This window comes from Nicotiana tabacum, chromosome 19 (assembly GCF_000715075.1).
Source record: "Nicotiana tabacum cultivar K326 chromosome 19, ASM71507v2, whole genome shotgun sequence".
Taxonomy (NCBI): domain Eukaryota; kingdom Viridiplantae; phylum Streptophyta; class Magnoliopsida; order Solanales; family Solanaceae; genus Nicotiana; species Nicotiana tabacum.
In genome coordinates, this window is record NC_134098.1 from 87,608,172 (window position 1) to 87,635,468 (window position 27,297).

Below are 27,297 nucleotides of genomic sequence, written 5' to 3' on the forward strand. Positions count from 1 at the left end.
TCAACTATTTATTCTATCATTCTTCTACTCAAAATAGCATCTTAAACATAGGTCCAATCAAGCATTGTATACAAAACGAGACAGGGAATATTATAAATCTCTGCTGTTTATAATTAAAAATATTTATGACGTCTTTTGCCAAATGTGTTGAAAAGAAAAACAAATAATGTGATGAAAAGAGTTGAGTACTTTATACTTAAAGAACTCTAGAACATAAATCATATACTTCTGTCACAAATTAATACTTCTGTCACAGACTTGTATTATAGAGAGGATTAGATATATATATATATATATATATATATATATATATATATATATATATATATATATATATATATATATATATATATATATATATATATATATATATATATATATATATATATATATATATATATATATATATATATATATATATATATATATATATATATATATATATATATATATATATATATATATATATATATATATATATATATATATATATATATATATATATATATATATATATATATATATATATATATATATATATATCTATAAAATAATAAAATAAAATATTTTATAATAAAATCTAATGAAGGCCACATGAAAACATGAAATACTATATATTAGGTAATGTAATAGCAATAATTAAAAATTTAAAATATTTAAAATTATAAATAGGAGGGAAAGATGATTTGAACTTGAGATTAGATTAAAATTATGGTAAAAACGCTCAAACTATGAATATGACCGCAAAATTAAAGTTTTACTAGATAAAGAAAAATAATAATAGGATAACAAATTAAAATATTAAGAATACAAAATAAATGTCTCATGTAGATAATTTAGTAACGAAAATAAAATTAAAAGGAGAGAAAAAAGCCCTCTCCTTAAGCCAAGTGGCAGCCTAGAAAAAAGCCACATGGCATAATTAGTTAATAATTAATTATTTAATTAATAATTAATAATTGATTATTATTTTTTAATTTAAATATCTATAAAATAATAAAATAAAATATTTTATAATAAAATATAATGAAGGCCACGTGAAAATATGAAATACTATATATTAGGTAATGTAACATCAATAATTAAAAATTTAAAAATAATTAAAATTATAAATAGAAGGAAAAGATGATTTGAACTTGATATTAGATTAAAATTATGGTAAAAATGCTCAAACTATGGATATGACCACAAAATTAAAGTTTTACTAGATAAAGAAAAATAATAATAGGATAAAAAATAAAATATTAAGAATACAAAATAAATGTCTCATATAGATAATTTATTAACGAAAATAAAAATTAAACTTGAAACTAAAAGAGAAAGAAGTTTTAATTGCACGTGATATAAACTAATTATAGGAAAATACAATAGATTTAAAATTTGCTAATTAAAAAGACTTATTTATTCAATATTTTAGACTAATTCAAAGTTATGACTTAAAATAAAATGTGATATTACATATTTTGATTGTTGGTAAAATACTAATATAAAAAACTAATTAAATTTTTATAATAGGGCAAAACTATATAAAGAGAAAAATAAAGGGAGTGTGAGAATATTTATATTTTGAATTAATTTAAGGATAAGTATATTAAATAATTAAATAATACTTAAAAATATTTGATTATAGATTTAAATGACGAAAGAGTTCCAAGTAAGAGGATAAAAGTATAAAAATATATTAATTTTTAGGAATAAAATATTTATATTTATATATGATTTGTCACGACCCAAAAATCCCACTCGTCGTGATGGCGCCAATCCCAATACTAGGCAAGCCGACGATCTCAATAAACCACCATATCTTTTAAGTTTGAAAACATAATATCTAAATTTAGCGGAAGAAAAACTCACAATTATATATATAAACACTCCCAAAAATCGGTGTCACTGAGTACATGAGCATCTAATATGAATACAAGTCTGGAGAATACGGTCCAGAACAGTCTGAGACCAAATGCAGTAAATAAGGAGATAGGGAAGGAGAGGCAAGATCTGCGAAACACGATAGCTACCTCTGAATCTCCGAAAAATCAACTGTGTGAGAGAATTAGCACCCATTATATCCGAAAATACATGGATCTACACACGAAGTACAGGGATATAGTATGAGTACAACCAACTCAGCAAGTAACAATAATAACTAAGGAACTGAAGATAATGACGAGCTACACAGTTATAGTTCACTTTCAGTAATTCCAACAAAGAATAGACATGCTTTCAAATCCGGCAGTTTAAGCCAAATCAATTTTATACAGTTCAAGTTCATGTAATCTGGATATAAAATCTTTCAGAGATTTCACAACAATGACAGATAGCAACCAAGTGCAACAACAAATGCATAGCAAGTACAGCCTCTCAGGCAACAGTCACTCAACTCATCACAACAGCTTAACCATTCGGCTCTCAGCCATCAACACTCACACTCAATGGGTACCCGCGCTCACTGGGGGTGTACAGACTCCGGAGGGGTTCCTACAGCCCAAGCGCTATAATCTGCACTGACAACTCACGTGCCATAATATAAATATCTGGATCCGCATGGCCAACTCACATACTGCACGGCCAACTCATGTGCTATAGTATAATATAAGGATCCGCACGGCCAACTCACGTACTATAGTGTAATATAAGGATCCGCACGGATAACTCACGTGCTGCACGGCCAACTCACGTGCTATAGTATAATATAAGGATCCGCACGGACAACTCACGTGATCCACGGCTAACTCACGTGATATAGTATAATATCTCACAATCATGAAATCAGCCCAAAAATAATGATATGATACATCAATAATGAACAATAGAGACTGAGATAAAATAATTAAGTAAAATGTGACTGAGTACAAAATAATAATTTAGGCAGATAATTCAACATGTGTACGACCTCTGTGGGTCCCACAGTACCAACATATAGCCCAACCATGATTTCTAGTCAAATTTCCACAACACATAGAGAACGCATAGCTAACAACAAGTTATTCAACTTTACAATCTCACGGGACGGATCAAGTCACAATCCCCTCGGTGCATGCCCACACGCCCGTCACCTAGCATGTGCGTCACCTCCAAAGTAATCACATGATACCAATTTCCGGGGTTTCATACCCTCATGACCAGATTTAAAACTGTTACTTACCTCAGAGTGTGAAATTCTTTACACTGTTATGCCTTTGCCTCGCAAATCGCCTCCGAATACCTCGAATCTAGTCACAAATAATTTGTTTCAGTCAATAAAATTTATTGGAATTAATTCTATATGAAAATATAATTTTTCCATAAAAATCCGAATTTTAACTCCAAAAATCGCTCGTGGGGCCCACGTCTCGGAACTCGACAAAAGTTACAAAATATGAACCCCCATTCCACTACGAGTCTAACCATACCAAAATTACTAAATTTTGATAACAATTCGACCCTCAAATCCTCAAATTTATCCAAGAGAATTTTCAAAATTTTCCAACTTAATTCACCAATTAAATGGTAAAAACAACCATGGATTCGGATAATTTAACCAATATTGAGTTAAGAACACTTACCCCGTTATTTTCTCTGAAAATCTCCCCAAAATTGCCTCAATCCGAGCTCCAAAATCGTAAAAATAAAAAATGGTATGAAGTCCAATTTTCTGAACTTAAACTTTCTGTCCAGACCTCTCTTCTTCGCGAACGCGATAGGTCCCTCGCGTTCGCGAAGTACAACTCGACTGCCCACAAATTTAACCCTTCGTGAATGCAACTATGGCTTCACAAATGCGAAGCTTTACAAATCTTACCCTTCGCGACCACGACAACGATCACGGCTTCGCGAACGCGAAGCTTTACCAGCTCAGACCTTCGCGAATGCGACCACCACCTCGCGAACGCGTAGAACAAGGACCTGGGGTCCCCATAGCCTTACTCCTCTTCGCGAACACGATACCACTCATGTTCGCGATGCACACACAGACCATACCTTTGCGTCCTCCCCTTCGCGAATGCGAAGAACAAAACCTCACACTCAGAAAATACTCTTCGCGAACGCGAGGGCCCACTCGCGAACGCGAAAGAGAAAATCACAAAAATGCAGCAGTAGATATCAGCAATCTCACCAAGGCCAAAAATGATCCGTTAACCCCTCCGGAACTCACCCGAGCCCCCCGAGACCTCAACCAAACATATCATCAAGTCCTAAAATATCATACGAACTTAGTCGAACCCTCAATTCACCTCAAACAACGGTTAAACCACGAATTATACCCCAATTCAAGCTTAATGAACTTTGAAATTTCAAGTTTCTACAAACGACTCCGGAACCTATCAAATCACGTTCGATTGACCTCAAATTTTGCACACAAGTCATAAATGACATAACGAAGGTATTCTAATTTTCAGAATCGGATTCCGACCCCGATATCAAAAAGTCACCCCCGGACCCCGATATCAAAAAGTCAACCCCCCGGTCAAACTTTCCAAAATTTCAACTTTCGGCATTTCAAGCCTAATTCCACTACGGACATCCAAATAATTTTCGGACATGCTCCTAAGTCCAAAATCACCATACGGAGCTATTGTAATAATCAAAACTCCATTCCGGGATCGTTTAGACATAAGTCGATATCCGCTCACTATTTTAATTTAAGCTTTAAACCTTGGAACTAAGTGTTCCAATTCATTTCAAAACCTCACCGGACCCGAACCAATTAGCCCGGCAAGTCACAAAATAACTGTAAAGCATAATTTGAGCAGTAAATAGGGAAACGGGGTTGTAATACTCAAACGATCGGTCGGGTCGTTACATGATTATCAAAAGGGTAATAAGCAAGATATTAAGTCAATTAGTAAGTTAATAAAAGATCACATGAAAATTTAACAATGTTAGGTAATGAATAATGCAATAACTATAAGCAAAGATTAAAGAGATTTTTTTTATGGTGAAAAGGTAGAAGGATAAGACTTATTCGACTTTGAAGTAAAACATAAAGTGGTAGTAAGAATTTTATTAAAATAATATGCTCAAACAAGACAAAATACAACGTGATATGTTTAGTACTCTTTAATATCGACCACGGAATAAATACAAGTACTAAGATCAAGGATGTTACAGATATAAAATAGAAATATGTTATCCAGTACGAGATATGAGAAATAGTTTTATGTCGTGCTTCTTAATTGATATCTAATGATTATATGTAACTTTTATTCGGAGGGTTTAAATTTTAAGGTAAATTGCATATAATTTAAATAACCCATATCATAATTTGATATTTGTGTTCGCACATCGCACGGATACTAATACTAGTTTTAGACGGAGAAAACGATAAAGAATTTGAGAGTTTGATGAGGTGGCTAACCAATCAATAACACATGTCTGTTATAAATTACGAAAAGTCAAAAATGCCCTCAGATTGTGACCATATTCGCTCTTCTATATTTTTTTCCTCTAGTTCTTCCTCTACAGTTTGAGGGGCTTGGGGTCGTCCGGGGTATTTTGGAAAAACTGCAAATATTTTTGGCAACGTGTTAATACTACTTTAGTTTTGACACGTTGCTTTACACCGCTCAAACGAACATCTCATCTACACTCTGTTTCCTCCCGATTTGCAGTCTCTACAGTTTCTTCCTCAAAATTTCCAACGCTACTCACCTACTCTTCCAATTTCCCTTGTCTCTTTTAGTCTTCTCTCTTCCTAGACAGTTTATTCGCCTTGATTGTATAGTTATAAGGTGAGTTTTAGTTCCTTTTTTTTTATTTTTTTATTTTCAGAATAGCTGCTGCATATATATTGTTTAAACTGATTAAATTATTCGTCCATCATTCTTTATCATTCGTCCGGAAAAAACTGGGATATTTCGAGTTGTTTTCCATTTCAGTTGGGGTTGAATTCAATCCCCACAATTACTCACTTAACCCCCTCGAGTATATTTATTGATATTGATTTAGGTACTATGGGGGTAGTTATGGTTAAGGATGTTGTAATCTTTCTTAAAAACAGACATGTTCTTGAAGCATTTGTTGGGTTTAGTATTTTTTTCCTACGGTCTTGGTGTATCTGTTTATGCTTTTAAAGGTGTTGGAATAATTTTACCTTTTGGAAGCAGAGATGAACGACAATGACAAATTTGAGAAAATTTTGGGTTTGTCGATGGCTTTCATTTCTTTGATGTATGGTTCTTTGGGGGTATTGGGATACTTTACTTTTGGAAAAAAGACCAAAGATAAGATCACTACCAATCTTGGGAGAGGATTGGTTAGTACCTTAGTGCGGATTGGACTTTGCATATACCTTTTATTTACTTTCCCACTTATAATGAGTCATGTTTATGAAGTGATGGAAAGGAGATTTCGTGAAGGTAGATAGAGTTTGACACCAAAACAGTAAAATCAAAATTCTTGTTCCGACAAGGTTAGACATTAGAATCTCATTCAAGAAGCTTTATTAGTTGGAGTTCATAATGATTTACTACAGGAATAAGTTTGATTAAACTTATTTGTTTCTAGCAAATAGTCCAATATTACGAAAGTACAGTATGTTCCTCAAGGGGACCAATTAGCTTAGGTTTTTCATGTTTCAATTAGGGAGTGATAAGGCGAGTGGGTGTGGGGTGACTAGATCAAAGGCAATTACGAGAGTTATGAATATAGTTGCATTAAATTGTCAACTGAAGCTTCTTCGCCTCACTAGGATTATATCTGCCAAAATTCCAAAATTCAATTAGTTCCTCAACTCACTCCCTTGCCTTCTTCAACTTTACAAAGTGATTTGGCTTCCGCTCTCCACTTATCACATTCAGTAATAATCTCTTAAATTTCACTACTCTTACCGGTATTTAATTAAAAAGTTAGAAATAATTTAATCTTTTCTACTAATATGATTGGTTAAGGAAAGAGCACATATATGTATTTAGTATATAGTTTCATAAAATAATATTACTGTATTAGGGGTTCATGATCTTTAAGCTATAAATAAGTTCAGGCGATTGTCAACTTTACAAAGTGATTTACTCCGGGGTATACTGTAAAAGGTGGCCTTATTTTTAGGCTTTTTATTTGTGAGCCTTGTTGGCACATTTGGAGCCTTTTATTTAAGGCCTTGTTGGCCAAATAAATGGCCTTGTATTTTGAGAGGATGTGGCCAATTGTTGGCCAATCATTTCTTTCTTCTCTTCCTATATAATGAGGATTCTCTACTCATTTGGAAACACACCAACAAGACTTGAGTCTTCATTTCTTGTTTCTTCCTTTCTTCCTTTATTAAGAGTGTTTTGTATGAGAGTTAGTGTTGGGAAGCACTTGCGTGAACCCTTTCTTTGGAGTGATCTTGTGAGGTTATTCTCTTAGGGTATTTGGATTAATTAGAGTGTACTCTAATTTTGTACTCTCATTTGTACTCTTATTCGTATAGTAAATTGCTCCTCTCCGCTTGTGGCTAGGTCACTTTGACCAAACCACGTTAAATTTGTGTCTTTTTATCTACTTTAATTGCCGTTGTTATCAACTTCCATTGTCTTTGTTATTGCCATTATACCGTTGTTTGGCTAAATTTTGCACTACCCGGGTTTCCGATCCTAACAAATTGGTATCAGAGCCGGATCTAACCGGGTTAGTTTCAATAGCCAAAATGACTCTAACAAAGACCTATGTTGAAAAATTTGATCGAAGTGCAAACTTTGGAATGTGGCAATTAAAGATGGAGGCTATCCTAATTCAGGATGGCTTAGACTTGGCGTTACAAGGAAAGGAGAAGAAGCCGGATAAAATGACGGATGAGGAGTTTGCAGTTATAGACAAAAGGGCAAAAGCAGGTATCATTTTAAATCTCTCAAATGAGGTTTTACGTGAAGTTTCTGTAGAAACCACAGCCAAAGGCATGTGGGAAAAATTGAAAACCTTATATATGAAGAGGACGGTGGAAAATAGACTTTAGCTGAAGCAGAAGCTTTATACAATTCGTATGGGTGAAGGTACCTCTATTCTCTTTCATCTTGACACTTTTGATTCCATTCTTATGGATTTGAGTAATATAGATGCTGAAATTAAAGATGAGATCAAGCCGTGTTACTGCTTTGTTCTCTACCCCCATCTTTTAAGCATATAAGAGATACTATGCTCTATGCAAAGGATAATATCTCTTATAAGGATATTAAATCTATCTTAAAATCAAAAGAACAGATAGATAGTGATATTACTGGGGAAGCTAGTGGAACTCAAGCGGAAGTTGGCTTGTTTGTTAGGGGTAAATCCGACTCCATATCCAGATACAATAATTTACAGTGTCGCTATTGTCATAAGAAAGGTCACAATATCTCCGAATGCTATAAACTGAAAAATAAAGAAAAGCATAAAGAAAGAAAAAATGAGCACAAAAATACTGACACCGCCGAAGCTAGTATAGCAACTGATGAGATTGAGGGAACTATATTTTTAGTAACTAAAACTAGTTTCAGATTAGACAATGAGTGAATTTTAGATTCCGGTTGTTCATATCATATGTGTCCTAGCAGGGACTTGTTTTCTACATATGATTCAGTTGCAGGTGGAGTTGTCCAACTGGGTAACAATGTTACTTGCAACGTTATTGGCAAAGGTACAATTCGGTTCAGAATGCACGATGATGTGGTGAGAACTCTCACCGATGTTAGATATGTTCCTGAGTTGAAGAAAAATCTCATATCTTTGGGCACTTTAGAATCACTTGGGTGCAAATTCACTAGTGAAGGTGGAGTTTTAAAAGTTTTTCAAGATGCTCTTGTGATCATGAAAGCACACAGATCTGGTTCGTTGTATACTTTATTGGGCTCCAATGTTATAGGCCCTACTGCAGTTTCGGTATCAGACAACTTGTCTGATTTTGATAGCATTAAATTTTGATATATGCCCATTCACTATTAGAAATTCGCTAAAAACCGACCAAAAAAACTGACCAAAGTTGGTCGGTTATGGCCAATTACAGACCAAAACGCGACCATTACGGTGTGGACGGTGTTTTGATGGTCGGAATGGCTTACCGACCAAAGTTGGTCGGAAATTACCGACCAACTTTGGTCGGTAGCTTGAAACGACCATCTGACAAGTTTAATTACTTACCGACCAACTTTGGTCGGAAACATATTTTATTAATTTAATTTTACCGACCAAGGTTGGTCGGTTTAACTAAATTATGTTTTTTTATTAATTATTAAAATAAATAAAAACTGACCAACTTTGGTCGGTAATTGAAAAAATATATATTTTTAAAATAATTAAAATTAAACATTACCTACCAACTATAGTCGGTAATCTCAACAGTGCAGGAAAAATACCGACCAAAGTTGGTCGGTAATGTTGAATTCTGGGAATTCAATGTTCATTAACCGACTAACTTTGGTCGGTATTTTGGAATAATTTATTTTTTTTTTATTAAAAACCGACCAACTTTGGTCGGTTTTTCTAGGTTTAATTTTGACATAAAATGCCTGTTTTGGCAGCTACACCACCTGGCAGCATACCAATACACCTAATAACAACAACAACACAACAACAACAACAAAACAACAACAACAACACAACAACAACAACCAAAACATTCAATAAATACTTTAAAACTAACAAATTAAAGTTCAATTGAACATAAAAATCCAAAATCAAGTTAAAACTAATTACAACTAGTTCAAAACTGGTTCTATTTGTCTAGTTCAAAGTATATAAAAGTCAAGGGGTGTTTTCTACAACATCATCATCACCGTCTGATGAACTTTCATTTACAAGACGATATAGAGAACGGTCTTGTGGAGGACGGGAAGCACGATCACGGGGAGGACGGGAGGAACGATCACGAGCAGGACGGGAGGAACGATCACGTGGAGGTCGACCCTCTGGAGATGACTCACGAGATCGGGGCAACGAAAAAGCTCCACTAGATAGGAGAGTTCTGATCTGAGCTTGCATGCCAAGGAATTGAGCATCTCTAAGCCTTTCTCTTTCCTTGGCCGCTTCTAGCTTTGATGTGAGCTTTGTCACTGTCTCCCGCATAGCGGAGAGGCTCTCCCTATTAAGTTGCTCGCCTTGCGAGGAAGTTCCTATTCCTCGCATTCCACACTTATAGCGATGGAAGTTTTTAGTAGGAAGCCCGTATACCTTCCCCCATTTTGGACCGCCAACAGACTCCAACCATATTCTTTCAGCATCCTCGTCCGAAGGTTGGGTTGGCTCACCCGATTCACCATCTGGATGACTACGAATGAATTCCTCCACGTTACTTTGGTAGCGACCCTATATTATTTTAAATTAAATCAGTATTTCAAAATTTTTATAAAAGTAAATTATAATACTTAAAGAAAATTGAAAGCTTACATATGCAGTCGAGGCCCGGTCCTCGACCCACCTATCTTGATCCCCCTCTTTCTTCTTCTTCACAATATGTGTCTCCTTGAGTAGCTCATCATGACTCATTGGACGCCCATACTTCTTTTCCTGAAAACAAATTAATTTAGTTAATAAACAGAATAGATATACTTAGAAAAGTAAAATAATTTAAGCAATTATGTACCAATCTTCTTTTTATTGTCCCTAGGTTGATCGCACCTCCAGTGTGCAAGGAGCCTCCTTTCTCGGATGCGCGAGCTTTCTTTCCTTTTTCGCTCCTCTCTAAGAACTATGCGGTAAGCCATTGCCTTTGCAAATCATTCCACAAATTCTCAAGTAACCAGCCAGGCCTCTTGTTCTTCTTTCTAGCATCCGAGAAAGCATCTGCCAATCTCTTGCGAGCTTTATGATGAAAATTTATAGCCACTTCCGCGCTATAGCGGTCTTCCCATACACACTTGCTCTGTATTTCAAAAGTTAAATATTAGATGGAAACATCATAAATATAAATTATTAAACTGTTTAAAAGAACATTTATACCTTAAATTGATTGAAAATTTGCTCCTTCAGTGAGAATGGGCAATCAGTCCAAGTCGCATAAGGGCCATCATAAAGCTTTCTGATGGCATTGGTGATTATCTTCGTAGTCTTATTACCCGGCCTGAACCTGCAATTTAACAATAAAAATATCTTAATATCTTAGTAAAAATGTTACAAATCAATAGACGTAAAAATAATGAATAACACTTGCCCATCAACCTCGGGGACTATGATGATCCTGCCATATCGATCATAATGCACTACCTCGTCATCACCATCCGAAGCATGTGTATCAGAGGCATGTGAAGACGGTGTAGGCGGGTCAGAGCTACTGCCTCGCAGGCGAAGGCCTGCAATAGATGGAGTCGATGATGAAGATGGTTGTGATCCCTGTGACTGCGACATAGCTGGATGCGACCCAAGTGGATGTGATACCGATGGCTGTGACATGGATGGATGCGATCCATGTGGCTGTGATATGTAGGGATGTGATCCATGTGGATGTGATGTAGATGGCTGCGATGCAGATGGCTGTGAGGCAGCTGGACTGTATGTCGGACGAATAGTCCTTTGCCAATTGTCCTACATAATCTCATGTTAGCCAAGAACATTCAAATAAAATAGAATATTACATCAAACTTATAATATTACCTCTCAAAGGGATACATCCATCTGCATTGAACAGGCCCTCCAAGTCGTGCCTCGTGTACAAGGTGTATTGGAAAGTGTTCCATCACATCAAAGAAACCATATGGGAATATTTTTTCCATCTTACTCGAAGTTACACGGATGTTCTGGTCCATCCGAAGTAGGTTTTCTTCCCTTAATGTGGTAGAACACAAGTCTTTGAAAAATAAACTAATCTCTGTGATGGGTTTCCAGATTCTTTCAGGCAAACCACAAAATGCAATAGGCACTAAGGTCTCCATGAAAACATGACAGTCATGACTTTTCAAATGGCTCAACTTCCCTACCTCTATATCTACTTTTTTTCCAAGATTCGACGCATAACCCTCAGGCATCTTCAATTTCGTAACCCAATCACAAATTTGTCGTCTTTCCTCCAAAGTGAATGTGTAACTTGCTTTGGGCTTGAACACCTTACCATTGTTTGCTGTCTGCAAGTATAATTCAGGCCGCCTGCAATATTCTTGTAAGTCCATTCTAGCCTTCGGGTTATCTTTTGTCTTACGTTTAACATCCATCACTGTGTTGAACAAATTATCAAAATAATTCTTCTCAATATGCATGACATCAAGGTTGTGTCGGAGAAGATTATCCTTCCAATAAGGCAACTCCCAAAATATACTCTGTTTCATCCAATTATGATTAACACCATATCCGGGGAATCTATAAGGTGGAGCCTCAGTAACTTTACTGAAGTTCTGGACCCTCTCCCAAATTTCCTCACCTGAAAGTATCGGAGGTGGAGAATCATATTCCACTTTATTCTTTTTGAATGCATTTTTCATCCTTCTAAACTCATGATCATCAGGCAAGAATTGACGGTGACAATCAAACCATGATTGCTTTCGGCCATGTTTCAAAGTGAACGCTTTACTATTTTCCATGCAGTAAGGACAAGCTAGCTTCCCAGCAGTCATCCACCCAGACAACATTCCATACGCAGGAAAATCATTAATAGTCCACATTAAATTAGCACGCAAATTGAAATTCTGCTTGGTTGATATGTCATATGTTTCAACACCATCATACCACAATTGTTTTAGCTCATCAATCAAAGGTTGCAAATATACATCAATCAAACTTTTCGGATTACGTGGACCGGGGATAATACAATTTATGAATATATATGGACTAGTCATACACAACTCAGGTGGTAGATTATAAGGTGTAAGAAAGACAGGCCAACATGAATATGGTGTCACAGATATAGAAAAAGGCGTGAAGCCATCCGCACACAGACCTAACCGAATGTTCCTTGGTTCACTAGCAAAATCTGGATATGTCCTATCAAAGTGCTTCCAAGCTTCTCCATCTGAAGGATGACACATAACACCAGGTGGTCTTCTATTTTCAAAGTGCCATCTCATATGAGGAGCAGAACTCATCGACGCCATATAACCTCTTTAACCTAGGTATAAGAGGTAAATAATGCATCGCCTTGACAACGACCATATTCCCGCTGGAAAGCCTCTTGAAACGAGGCTTTTCGCAAAATTTACAATTGTCTAAAGTTGCATCATCTTTATAATATAACATGCAACCATCTTCATAACAATCAATTCTCATTGACGAAAGTCCTAACTTAGAAACCAATCTCTTTGCCTTATAGAAATCACCAGGTAAGTTGATATTAGGGTCTACTAGTTCACTCATAAGGTCAATGAAAGAGTCCATGGCTGCTTGAGAAATATTCCAATTAGATTTGATACTTAGTAATCTAACTGCAACAGATAGCTCAGAGTGCGGACTTCCTTCACGTAGTGGACGACTAGCTTCCTCTAACTGTTCATAAAAACGTTTTGCGTCATCATTAGGAGTTTGTTCAACATTTTCATTGGGCTCACCCCCGAAGTGCATCCCAAAAGTATCCGCAACCATATCCTGAATTCTAGAATCAAGATTTGTATTCTCCACCGACCTACTACTTTCACCAGCAACCATGTTATGAAATATTCCACGGCTACCATCGATCTCTCCATGATTAGTCCACACAAAGTAATTCTCTATAAACCCCTTCCTATAAAGATGAAGCTTAACTTCCTCCGATTTTTTGAACTTCATACAATCGCCCCTGACACAAGGGCACCTAATTACTCCTTCACTTTGGTATGGTGGAAGTGACATTGCATGTCTAATAAAGTCATCAACCCCTTCTACAAAATCCTCCCGCAATCCCCGCCGATTAGGATAATTCCTATTGTACATCCAAGTACGATGTTCCATCTATACAAATAAAACAAGAACAAATTAATTTATTCTACAATTATAAATTAATTATATCTTTTTAGTTAATTCAAGATAATAATTGGCTCCTAATTACACCAATTTATATCCTAAAAATTCAATTCATATCCAAAAGGTCCAATTCATATCTTAAAAGTTCAATTCATATCCTAAAAGTTCAATTCACAAGAACAAATCCTAAAAACTAAAATTTCAATTCATATCCTACGAGTTTAAACATAAACTAATTAAACTAAAGAAATTCAACCCATACCCTAAAAGTTCGATTCACAAGAACAAATTAATTTATTCTACAATTATAAATTAATTATATCTTTTTTAGTTAATTCAAGATAATAATTTTTTCCTAATTACACCAATTCATATCTTAAAAGTTCAATTCACAAGAACAAATCCTAAAAACTAAAATTTCAATTCATATCTTACGAGTTTAAACATAAACTAACTAAACTAAAGAAATTCAACCCATACCCTAAAAGTTCGATTCACAAGAATAAATTAATTTATTCTACAATTATAAATTAATTATATCTTTTTTAGTTAATTCAAGATAATTATTTTTTCCTAATTACACCAATTTATATCCTAAAAGTTCAATTCATATCCAAAAGGTCCAATTCATATCTTAAAGTTCAATTCATATCCTAAAAGTTCAATTCACAAGAACAAATCCTAAAAACTAAAATTTCAATTCATATCCTACGAGTTTAAACATAAACTAACTAAACTAAAGAAATTTAACCCATACCCTAAAAGTTCGATTCACAAGAACAAATTGTAAACCCTAGATTCTAACTAAACTATTCATGACAATACAAAGTTAATAATTCAATTCTAACTAAACTATTCAAGACAATACAAACTCAAAATTGAGACACTCATCAATTAAAATTAATTCATAACTAATTGACTAATTAACAAAACTAATTAGTTAATAAAACTAATTAACAAAACTAATTAAAACAAGACCTAAACCCTAATCCTCAATAAAATGCAATGTTCAAATAATTGAAACACTAATCAATTGAAACTAATTCATAACTAATTAACAAAACCTAGAAATAATAAATAAATGGGTTGTAATTCAAACCTAGAATTTTTAGGAGATGGAGAAGGAGAGGGACGGCAGTGGCAGTGGCAGCGGCGACGGCGAGGGCTGGGCGGTGGCGACGCGGGGTGGGGAATGGGATTTATGTGAGGGAAATAGAGAAGGAGAGGGGAAGGTTTTGAGTGAGGGAAATAGAGAAGGAGAGGGGAAAATAAGAGAGAAATGGGGGTTCCCCCGTTTTTCAATTCTGATTTCAGAATTACCGACTAAAGTTGGTCAGTAATTTTGGTCGGTACATTAAGTGTTGACCGTTTGACCAAAAACCGACCAACTTTGGTCAGTTTTTTTTTTTAAAAAAATTAAATTCTTTTTTTTTGTGTTTTTTTTCTTAAAATATTATAAACTATAAAAAAAAAAATATAATAAACTACAAGCATTTATTTTATTTAACTATGCAATTATTATAAATAATTATAAACTATAAGCATAATCTTTATAAATAATTATATTAACTATTTAATTTTAATAAATTATAATAGCATCTATCTAAGTAAATTTTCTAAGTTATAATTAAGTATGTGAGTAATTTCTCACACACACACATACACTATATTGTAATTGATGCTAATAACTTCTTTTTTCATTCGTTCATCACTAATAATGCATGACATAGATTAATCGATATATAGGTCGAGACGTTTTGATGAATCATCGATTAATATTCATCGATACATCTAAGTAAGTTATAAGTCGATGAATCAATTTACAAATAGATATATTTGATGATAAAGTATATATACTAATTAGTATCTTTCCAAGTCTATCCCTAAAAGAACCCGGCCCTGTGGTCCTAGCGCTTCGTGTTCTTATATATATATATATATATATATATATATATATATATATATATATATATATATACACACACACAAACACACTTCACTGTAATACTTTAACTATATATATAGCTTGTTATAGTATATGTTAGTGTGTATATATATAGCTTGTTAAAGTTTGACCATGTTTGACCTATTAATTTAACTCGTTTACTTAATACTAATAGCTTCTTTCGTTTATTTAATTTGTGATCCATATATATATATATATATTTACTTAATACTAATATATATATATATATATATGTCAAAGATGTTTAGTATTAATTCTTTTATTTTTCATTCATTCATCACTAATAATGCATGGCATAGCTAGATTAATCGATATAGGTCGAGACGTTTTGTTTTTACTATTAGTCGATATAAGTCAAACGTTTTGTTTTTAATATTCATCGATGCATCTAAGTAAGTTATATAAGTCGATGAATCAATTTACAAATAGCATGTTATATATAGTATATGTTAGTGTATTCATTATTTGTAGTACAAAAGTGTTAACGAATTATATTTATATTATTTAGATAGTAAATATAAAAGTAATTCGAAAGTTTGACCAATGTTGACGTAATAACCGACCAACTTTGGTCGGTTATTTTGCAGAAAATAACAATTACCGACCAAAGTTGGTCGGTAAATGCTTCCCCTACATTAACCAACCAACGTTGGTCGGTAATTTTAAATATAAATTCTTAAATATTATAAAATATTTTAAATAATAAAATAATTATTATAATTTAAAAAATTGGATCCAGATTATCGACCAACGTTGGTCGGTAATCCAAAATTTTCTTGTCTGACCAGTTGGGTCAATTCGTTAACCAATTTACCGACCAACGTTGGTCGGTATTTAGTTTAAAAAAATATAAATTTTTTTTCCCAGTTTCCGTCCAACCTAGACGGTTTTTGGTCGCTTTTTTTGACCGACCAACGTTGGTCGGAAATATTTGGTCAGTTTTTAGCAGATTTTTAGTAGTGATTGGGGCTTTTGCGGAGAAGGTGAAGCAAATTTACTATATCAACCAAAATTAGGCCAAGGTGGAGATTTGTAAAAGGTGACCTTATTTTTAGGCTTTTTATTTGTGAGCCTTGTTGGCACATTTGGAGCCTTTTATTTAAGGCCTTGTTGGCCAAATAAATGGCCTTGTATTTTGAGAGGATGTGGCCAATTGTTGGCCAAGCATTTCTTTCCTCTCTTCCTATATAATAAGGACTCTCTACTCATTTGGAAACACACCAACAAGATTTGAGTCTTCATTTCTTGTTCTTTCCTTTCTTCCTTTATTAAGAGTGTTTTGTATGAGAGTTAGTGTTGGGAAGCACTTGTGTGAACCCTTTTTTTGAAGTGATCTTGTGAGTTTATTCTCTTAGGGTATTTGGATTAATTAGAGTGTTTACTCTAATTTTGTACTCTTATTCGTATAGTAAATTCCTCCTCTCCGCTTGTGGATGTAGGTCACTTTGACCGAACCACGTTAAATTTGTGTCTTTTTATCTACTTTAATTGTCGTTGTTATCAACTTCCATTGTCTTTGTTATTGCCATTATACCGTTGTTTGGCTAAATTCCGCACTACCCGGGTTCCCGATCCTAACATACACATATTAGATACGGTAAGAATCACTTAAGTTTTATTACGCTTATTGTAACTTATTAATGGAAATAATTTAATCATTTCAATAGATTTGGCTAAGGAACAAGCACAGATCTGTATTTGGTGTATAAATTTCATAAAATAATGTCATTGTCTCATAGTTGACTGGCAATCTTTAAGCTATAAATATTAGGTGATCGTCAAAACTAATGCAATAGTTGCTCTTTACTTACATTTTATGCTACAATCTGTGTATTTGCTGTCATTGTATGAGTTCTCTGATAGCATTCTTATTTTGGTAGCTATAAAGAATAGAGTACCTAATGATATTTTGTTTAAACAAAGGAGAACTTTGATGTAGCTGAAGTGCTTGACAATATGCTTAACAGGTGACAACATATTTTATGTGTTATATATATCTTTCTAAAGGATGTGTCATGTCTTCAATTGTTGTATGCATATTTCTCATAGTTGTCTCTCGAAGTATTCTGGGGTTTGTGGAAAATGGATATGTAGGTTCTGATGTGATTTTGTGAAAATATATAAAATTCCGTTGTCACTAATCAACATATCTCAACACTAGCAAAACTCTACTACTGCTTTGTTGCACCAATGGCAAAGCTGGTTGTTATGCTTTTGCCTTATTTGACTCTAATTTACGTTTCTCTTCATCATTTTGGGAATTATGTAGAGTATAATATGTATGAAGCCTATTGTTCGTATTAAGTATATCTAAATAGCAGATGATCAATTGATGACAAGCTGAGTTAAGTTTTTTTTTTTGGCCAACAATCTTTGGCTTATGTTGTGCCAATGGAATGGCTGACTCTTGCGGTTTTTCCTTATTTGGGCTCTAATGTAGATTTTTTTTTATCGTTCTGAAAAATATGTGGATGTTTTGTTCTTCTTCATTGTCCTTGGTATAATATTTGTCCAAACTTCTTATTGTAAAAAGCTTATGAGCTTTAGTTAGTAAATTATACAAAGAAAGCAATTCTATTGCTGTAAAATTTGAGACGAAGGATCGTTGGTTATTTAGTCAGGGTTTTTGTACTCATCATTAATCTCTCTTTTGATCTGTAATTTTATAGAAAGGTGACAAATTTGTAAAAAGAGTGGAGTTTTTGAACATAATTTTACGGTGCTAAATAGTTTATGATGGTTTTTACTTTCCAAAAAAGAGATTTTTTACCTTTATGTACAGTGTGCAAAATTTGAACAGAGAGAATAGTAGGTTATTTAGGGGGGAAATGAAACATATTACCCATGTAAAGTTTGGATATCATAAGACATTTATACTCTTAGTGTAGGAGAAACTATGTAAATAACAAAGAAAACATCCTAGAGCATATAGTCCCCATTCTATACATATTTAGTAGCTCCTTGGTACATTTATATCAACAATAGAATCATCTATAAACAAAGATGACAGGGATTATTTGTCATGTTAATACATTCTTTTTGACTGAAGTCAGTCATGTTAATACTAGAGTTAACATGAATTTCTTTTGCATGTTGGATAACTGATCACCTTGAATATTAATGTATTACCATGATAACAGTTTCTGTTAATTAGTGAATAAGGCAAAACATGCTTTATCTCCTATATTTTTTTCCTTTTTCGGAGTACAGTCGTTTATACTCCAGTATCTGTTGTGACCGAAACTGGGCTTCATGATTTTTATATGAAAAGTTTTAAGCTTTTTGTGCATTAGTTTTAGATTTTTGGTCAAGATTTTTTTTTTCATTATTTTTTATATTGGGTTTTCCGGAGAATATAATACATGTGTTTTTGTTGTATCATCAACATGGATTGTATATAAATCATATAATCTTGACTTGGAGGTGATAATTTTATTGAAAAAAGGTGCAGCCTTGAAATTACGTCTTTGCTCTTTATGTTTTGCTGTCATGTATCTATAGTATACTAAGTGTTATCTTTTGTTCCCTTTTAAATATTTGTAGAAAATAATATATACCAATGTTCATGTATGGTCTTTTGTCTTCGTTTCAAACTAATAAAAAATTCATTGTATTGTAGGTTGCAAAAGTGATTGGCTGACACTTATAAAACATAAATTTTTTCGTGAATGAATCGTCAACAAAAAAGAAAACAACCTTGCATAACAACAGAAACTCATGATAAGAATGCCAAGCGGCGTGAACTGTATCATGACATGGCCACAGTTGAAAAGAACGCACTTTTGCTGCAACGCCGCCTCAAAAAGAGAGAGGCAACAACTAATCGTCTTCTTGGAAGTAGAAAATCTATCAATCTTGCCGAATCAATGTCTGCAATTCAGGGAAATGTTATTGTTGGAGGCTCTTCTTCGATTTAAAAAATATGTTAGAATATCAAATTCATTATTCCTTATTTCCTCACATGCGTCTTCTGTATGAGTGTGTGTGCGCAGTGGTTACGCTCCTGCAATCTCTATGTTTACTAATTATATTTTACTACAGTTGCAACTGATTGTGAGGTTTTTACACCACCAAATGTGCTTGACAAAGGGAAAAATGTGATTCATCCTATTTCTATTTTTGAAAAGGGTAAGCCTCTAAATCTGTGTTTACCATTTATTTTTCTTCGGTTACTATGCGCAAACATTTAATCGGCAACTATCTTGAATTAGGTTCGACATCAAGTACTTCAGGTAAATCAAGTGCTCCAACTACTGAAACAGTTCAGGTCGATGGTTAGTATCAACAAAACACTTTAACTCTGTTGTTCCTTGTTTTCTTCTTTTCTATTCCTTAAGGCTGTTTGATATATGCAGGTCACGTGAAGAATAAAAGAAATATGACTAATATTATCCGATTATGCCTTGATTATGTGTCGTTAAAAAAAGTTCCAAACTGTAAATTCTGCTTGGCAAAAAAATTTCAATACGAATCACCTGGATTTTGCTGTGGCCGCGGTTTTAATTCGCCTTTGACCATCAAATAAAATGTGTGCAATTACTTGGTGAGCTTCGTCCGTCTGTTTTTGCTTCTCTTTATCCCAGCTTATCTGCACATGCTTGTGGTTGGTAATCTCAATTTTATTTTTCACAGTATCGCAAATATTGTTGGATTCAAATGTAGTTGCATGCGGCTTTTGGGTGCAAATTCAGCTACTACTGGATTTGGAATTGTATATGAAGTATTGAACCCGAACAAATCTGTACCTAATCCTATGTAACTCAGAATGGTTTCAATCTCCCCGGCTCTTCTTTTGTATGCCCTTATTACTTTAATTTTTTACATTCTTTATTTCCAATGCATGAGATCTATGTAACTGTTTGCAATACTTGATAACACCACTGATTCTAGCACTGTTAACAGAGATTCATCTCTTCAGAAGAGTAATACCAAGTCTCACCCTGTGGGTTGGTGGTTTGAGAAAGAGGAGGAGCGAGCTGAAAAGCAGCAGTGCGTTGTTGCTGCCTCAAAAATTCTCCACAACTTCTCTTTTATGCCAGATAATGAAGTCATCATGCGCCAGCATAAACATTGCTTAGGAACTCTATTCCAATGTCAGCCAAATTATGTTACAGGTATGAAAGAAGCTCTGTTTGATATTTATGATTTTTGTTTGTGCTTACAACCTTGATTTCTGTGAAGTGGGATATTTCTATTATGAAAAGTTATAATGTTTGACATATGTGATATCTGGTCCTTTTTTCCTTGAGTTGCCCTCATGGTTATAATTTGGCTAGATTTTGATATTATTTTTCTTCAAGTAATATTTCGGATACCGTTAAAGGAGATAAAGTTCATAAAATAATCTCCGATCATTAAGATAAGTTCATATTCCTAGCTCACTTTAAGCGTGTTTCACGTTATGGCAGTTCCAAATGAAACCTGACCTATGCAGGGTTCACTTGACTAGAAAGACGACAGGGATGAAGATGATAACAATGAGAAAGACAATAAAGATGACATGAGGGCCAAACAGAAGGTACTCTTGCTTGCGGAAGTGAAATTACTATTTTTTTATTCCTTATTTCAGTAATCACTGAATCCTCTATTTTACGCAGGGTACAACTCATGACTTACTATCTTTTGGTTGCGAATGCCATCTTTTCTTTTGACGGAATGTAGGTACATTGACGGGTAAGTCTATAGAGTTGGCAAAGATCTTCCAGAAGAGGAGGGTCAATATAGCGTGTGTCCAAGAGACAAGGTGGGAAGGGTCGAGGGCGAGGGACGCTGACGGGTATAAACTTTGGTACTCAGGAGTCCAGAAGGGTAAGAATGGAGTGGGTATCTTGGTGGATAGGGAACTTAGAGAGTTTGTGGTTGAGGTTAGATGAGTGAATGATAGATTGATGATTATTAAGTTGGTGGTTGGAGAGTGCACTCTAAACGTCGTTAGCACCTATGCGTCGCATGCAGGCCTAGATGAGGAGGTTAAACGGCGTTTCTGGGAGGGGTTAGATGAGATTGTGCGCCAGGTTCCGACTGCTGAGAAGCTATTCATACGAGGGGATTTCAATGGTCATATTGGGTCGATCGCATGTGGTTAAGGCGAGGTGCATGGAGGCTTCGGTTTTGGGGAGAGGAACGGAAGAGGTACCTCGTTGTTGGACTTCGCTAAGGCTTTTGGGTTGGTGATTGCGAACTCTACCTTTCCGAAAGGGAGGAGTATTTGGTTACTTTTCAAAATGCGGTGGCGAAGACTCAGATTGACTCTCTTCTCCTCAGGAGGTGTGACAAAGGGTTGTGCAAGGATTGCAAGGTGATTCCAGGTGATATACTCGCGACGCAACATGTACTCTTGGTGATGGACTTTGGTATTATGTTGAAGAGGAGGAAAAGGTCTGCTCGAGGAAGGCCGAGAATCAGGTGGAGAGCCTTAACTAAGGATAAAGCCCAAGAGTTGGAGGGGCGGTTGTCGGCTATGGGAGCTTGGAGGAGCAGTAGTGACGCGAGCACTATGTGGTCAATGACAGCAGACTGTGTAAGGGAGGCTGCGAGAGAGGTGTGAGGGGTCTCGACGAGCGTCGCTGGCGGGCACAAAGGAGACTCGTGGTGGAATGAAGTGGTCCAGGGTAAAGTGGAAGCGAAGAAGGCAACGTACCTGAAGTTAGTGGGGAGCATAGGTGAGGAGGAGAGGCGTGCGTTCATGGAGAGGTATAAGGTAGCTAGGAAGGAAGCTAAGCTGGCGGTCACGGAGGCTAAGACTGCAGCTTATGGTCGAATGTACGAGGAACTGGGGGAAAAAGGCGGGGAGAAGAAGCTATTCCGGCTAGCCAAGTTGAGAGAGAGGAAGGCTCGGGATTTGGACCAAGTGAGGTGCATCAAGGACGACGATGGTAGAGTATTGATGGAAGATTCCCAGATTAAGAAGAGATGGCAGACTTACTTTCATATACTTCTAAATGAAGAAGGGGATCGGGATATCGTGCTAGGTGAATTGGAGCATTCCGAGAGTCGCCGTGATTTTGGGTACTGCATGCGCATCAAGGTTGAGGAGGTCGTGGGAGCTATGAGTTAGATGAGAAAGGGCAGAGCGAGAGGGCATGACGAGATTCCGGTGGAATTTTGAAAGTATGTGGGGAGAGCAGGTTTGGAGTGGTTGACTGGGTTGTTCAATGTTATTTTTAAGGCGAAGAGGATGTCGGATTAGTGGAGGTGGAGTACGGTGGTTCCATTGTATAAGAACAAAGGTGATATCCAGAGTTGTAACAATTATAAAGGTATCAAATTACTGAGTCATACCATGAAAGTGTGGGAGATGGTGGTTGAAGCGAGGGTGAGGATGTCGGTGTCTGTTTCCGACAACCAGTTCGGGTTTATGCCGGGTTGTTCTACTACAGAACTATACACCTTGTTAGGCGGTTGGTGGAACAGTACAGAGATAGGAAAAAGGACATGCACATGATTTTTATTGACCTAGAGAAAGCATATGACAAGGTTCCTAGAGAAGTTCTATGGAGATGCTTGGAGGCAACAGGTGTGTCGGTTCCTTATATTATGGCGATTAAGGACATGTATGATGGGGCTAAGATACGGGTAAGGACAGTAGGAGGCGACTCTGAGCATTTTCCGGTTGTTATGGGGCTATACCAAGGCTCTGCGCTCAGTCTGTTCCTATTCGCCCTGGTGTTGGACGCGTTAACACACCATATTCAAGAGGAGGTGCCATGGTGCATGTTATTCGCCGATGACATAGTTCTGATTGATGAAACGCGAGCCGGTGTTAACGAGAGGCTGGAGGTTTGGAGACAGGCTCTTGAGTCTAAGGGTTTCAAGCTGAGCACGACGAAGACGGAATACCTGGAGTATAAGTTCGGCGCTGAGCCGGGGGAAGTGGGTGTAGATATGAGGCTTGACTCACAGGTCATCCCAAGTAAAGGCAGCTTCAAGTATCTTGGTTTGGTTATCCAGGGGGAGGGAGATCGACGAGGATATCACACACCGTATTGGGATAGGATGGATGAAGTAAAGGTTAGCATCTAGAGTTATGTGTGACAAGAGAGTGCCACTAATACTCAAAGGTAAGTTTTATAAAGTGGTGGTTAGACCGGCCATGATGTACGGCGCTGAGTGTTGGGCTGTTAAGAACTCATATATCCATAAGATGAAAGTAGCAGAAATGAGGATGTTGAGGTGGATGTGCGGTCATATTAGGATGGATAAGATCAGGAATGATGATATCCTTAAGAAGGTGCGCGTGGCTCCCATTGATGACAAGATGCGGGAAGCGAGACTCAGATGGTTCGGGCATGTAAAGAGGAGGAGCCTAGATGCCCCAGTAAGGAGGTGTGAGCGGCTGGTTGTGGAGGGCACGAGAAGAGGTAGAGGGCGGCCGAAGAAGTATTGGGGAGAGGTGATCAGGCAGGACATGACGAGGCTTCAGATTTTCGAGGACATAGCACTTGATAGGAAGATGTGGAGGTCGAGTATTAGGGTTGTAGGTTAGGAGGTAGTTGAGTCTTGCCTTACTTCGTACCGTCGTGAGACTAGTCTGGTAGGGTTTTTGTCTAAGCTAGCTAGTGGCAATGTCGTGTCTTACTATTTTGCGTTTCAGTGCCGGACCTATTTACTAGCTATCGTTTTTGCTTTGTATCTTTCTTCTGGATTTCATGTTGTTCCTATTTTTCCTATGATTTCTGTGGTGATACTGATATTGTCTCCTTTTGTCTTTTTGTCCTCTTGAGCCGAGAGTCTTTCGGAAACAATCTCTCTACCTCTTCGGGGTAAGGGTAAGGTCTGCATACACGCTACACTCCCCAGACCACACTAATGGAATTTCAGTGGGTTGTTATATTTATATAAAAGTTGTTAGGCCTGGGCTGAGCCGGGGCAAACACCCACTAGTAATAGAAATATAGAAAAGTGTGAAAGGAAAGATCACTACCTTAAGGCTCTCAACAACGCCAGGAACAACCTCATGCTCAAGACCAGAATATTCACCCTCGGTGTTTTCCCTAATGACAACAATATCCACGTTGTCGTGGCGCGTGGGAAGGCCCTGCAAGTTGAAGCAGTGGACAAGGGAAGCATACAGATCGAGCTCTTTCCTAAGCTGAACGTTAATGGAGTTGACACCACCGCCAACGGGAGTCTTCAAGCCTCATTTAATACAGACCTTGTTTTTGCGGATGGAATCCATCACCTCACGAGGCATGATCTTCATGTAACCGTGACCCGTGAACATCAAAATGTTCGAAGTAAACGGGAGCGTACATTGCTTCCATGACTTGTTCGACGGCGCCGGTGACGAGAGGGCCAATTCCGTCGCTGGGAATAAGGGTGACAGCACGGGGAGTGCCATCTCTGGGTCGGGGCATATAAGTAATGGATCGGACGGAGGTGGAGGATTGGGCGAGAAAAGGATGGGCATCACATGTGGAAAAAGACCACGGCATAAAAGCAGAGGCAGACCTACATCGGGAGGTGGGGGATCACCGGAACCCGTTAACCTCGGCAAAAATACAGTATATATATTTTGTATCTATATGTATATACAGTGAGGACCCCTTAAATATTTTAAGTGTGCCCCCTAAACACAAAAGTTGGACAGAAGCGTTGGTTTAAGAAAGTGCTCAAAGTGCTTTCACTTCCCTGATGTCCCAAGTTCGAATCTCGTCTCCTATAACTTTTATAATTCTATTTTACTTTTACTTTGTTTTTAATTCAATTATTGTTTAATTACTTAGTAGTCAACCAGTTATAGTTTTATATCCTTTTCTGAATTCAATTATAATTTGATACTTCTACATAATAATAAACTTAATACTTAATTAACCTTTTTTTTTCTCAAATCCCCGACTCATTCAAAAGTCCGAATATTTATTAGCCTCCCCCTCCACAAATAGAGTAGCAAACTCTTCTGCCTCCCTTCAATTTAGTTAATTCTTTTTCAGTTCTCTGCATCTCTTCTAAATCCGATAGCCCTATTAGGTGTCGACAACGATGACTGATTTTGAGTCTCTTCTTCTTTGATTTTATTTGAGTCCGTTTTTTTCTTTTGAAAATATTACCTTAGTAAAATAATGTGCTACAAACTTTTTCTTTTCCGAAAAGATTCTTAGAGCTAGAAAGATATTATAAATATTTGCTTTTTCGATTTATGTAAATTATACCTAGATTAGCATTTGACTCTTGCATCACTTTGAGGAGAAAATGTTAAATTATATTTCAGGTATGTAATATATTGTTAGTTAAGGAGTAAAGATTTTTATTGATTCAATATTAATTTAGTCATATTGCTTACATATGAATGGTCAATTGGAGCCGTAGATTATTGAAATAGTCTACCTAAAAAGCGAAAATAGAAGAAAGATACTTCTTTAATTGAGAAGGAAGGATCCTTTTTTGATTGAGAAGAAATATCCTTTGGTGATTGAAGAAAATGTTATTTTGCTTGGAATCGTTATTTTTAGGGAGTTCTTGTTCTTGTGAATTTAGATGACGTATTCTTGGCGAAGTTTAATTATTTTCAATCAAGTTCTTGGTTTAAGAGACAATGCCTCTCATTTTATAGATGAGTTTGACGTGGAATCACATAATCCCGACCTTGATATGAGTGGACGATGTACTTATTTTATATTAGTACCAAATTAATGATATTCGATAATATCGAAGTTTGTATTTTGATGATAGTTATTATGATCATTAAGTTTTTATAGACTTGAACACTGAACTTTATCGCTAACTAGTACTTGGTATACTAAAGATGGTGCCCTCCGCTATACTCAAGTCCTGGGTCCGCCTCTGAGCTCAAGAGGTGTTTGAGAATAGGTACGGTTTGTCTCGCCATCAAATCAAGATTTGGATTGATGACAAGAGAGGTGTTTGAGGGGTTGCTGTTCAGGAGACGAATACACAAGCGGCCATGAATTGAGAAGAGAGGGGAGGGGCAGCCTCACGAATGTTTAAAAAAATAAAAAGGTGACAAAGTTAACTGGAATGTTCTTGTTCTTTTTTTCTCCCCGTTTTGGTACTACTCCTCCTATAGTCAAAATTTAACAAAATAAGAGATACTTTAAAATCTTGTGATCTTAAACTAACTTGTTTTGATTGTTACTTAAATTTTATTATATCGTTAAATCTGTCTTTACATAACGACGAAAAATATCACTTTATGGAACGGCCGATTTGGTGTGGTCGCGTCGTTCCCTTTTCTTTTTTTTCCTTCTTTTGCCACATATTACGTTTAACAGGGCGTGAATTTGGTGCCAATTGGAACTACTCGCCTTATCCTGGAAAATGATGGGGTTAGAATAGGATAGAGAAAGCATCTAACAACAATTTATCTTGAATTTTCTGAAATAAAATTTATATACGTAGTACTAAAATATTAAAGCTCACAATTCTTTTATACTGTTTGACAAAATCGGGATCAAGGAAAAAATTATTTCGTACTACATATAAGTGATTATGTCATAAAATGGAAGAGAAAAGAACTACCACTGTATCTTATATTTTGCTATTTCTCTGTGCTTGTTCTGATAAAAATGAGAGAACAGTTTATT

The 27,297-nt window shown here is 35.9% G+C and overlaps 1 long non-coding RNA gene and 1 pseudogene across 5 annotated transcripts; one reads left to right on the top strand and one right to left on the bottom strand.

The window, feature by feature from the left end:
* The window catches only part of LOC107779143 (isocitrate dehydrogenase [NAD] regulatory subunit 1, mitochondrial-like), a 53,477-nt pseudogene extending 28,304 nt beyond the window's left edge, over positions 1-25,173 (bottom strand).
* On the top strand, positions 5,531-26,952 carry LOC107811324 (uncharacterized). Of its 5 annotated transcripts, XR_012702844.1 has the most exons (9): positions 5,531-5,708; positions 19,374-19,678; positions 19,796-19,882; positions 19,966-20,028; positions 20,110-20,297; positions 20,387-20,548; positions 20,657-20,868; positions 21,189-21,272; positions 21,352-26,012. It is a non-coding gene; the product is annotated as an uncharacterized LOC107811324 (long non-coding RNA). The 5 variants fall into 5 exon arrangements; XR_012702847.1 differs by lacking the exon at positions 21,352-26,012 and adding an exon at positions 26,499-26,952 and having other exon boundaries at positions 19,374-19,882; positions 21,163-21,272; XR_012702846.1 differs by lacking the exon at positions 21,352-26,012 and adding an exon at positions 26,499-26,952 and having other exon boundaries at positions 19,374-19,882.
* Positions 26,953-27,297: the final 345 nt, after the last annotated feature.